The following is a 380-nucleotide window of genomic DNA, read 5'->3' as shown; positions in this document are numbered from 1 at the left end:
ATCGTTTCCTCACGGCTTTTCTCCGTACCTCCACCTTCCTGAATGTTTTTAAACATAACCCTCAGTGCTCCTTCGCTTCCTGAAGTGATCACTTCACGGCACCTACTAACGCTTTGCCCCCAGCCCCGGGCAGAGCCGCCTCCTCCCTCTGTTCTCCCGGGGCCTTCCAGCTGCTTAAAAACCGACAGGTGCTCTGATCGTCCCCCCGCACAAGGCAAAATGCGGTTTGCAGCGGGAGAACGTTTATATGAAGCTTTTACTTTAAAGTCTTACCAGTCTTGAACTACAAATGTTGCCAGAATTCCTTTTTTTTTTTTTCTTCTTCTGTTTTTTTCTGAGTTTTTTTGTTTGTTTTAAACCTGGGCTTTGAAAACGTGTCG

The sequence above is a fragment of the Cariama cristata genome, unplaced genomic scaffold, assembly GCF_000690535.1.
Source record: "Cariama cristata isolate BGI_N322 unplaced genomic scaffold, ASM69053v1 scaffold38187, whole genome shotgun sequence".
Taxonomy (NCBI): Eukaryota; Metazoa; Chordata; class Aves; order Cariamiformes; family Cariamidae; genus Cariama; species Cariama cristata.
Note: the sequence above shows the minus strand (reverse complement) of the source record.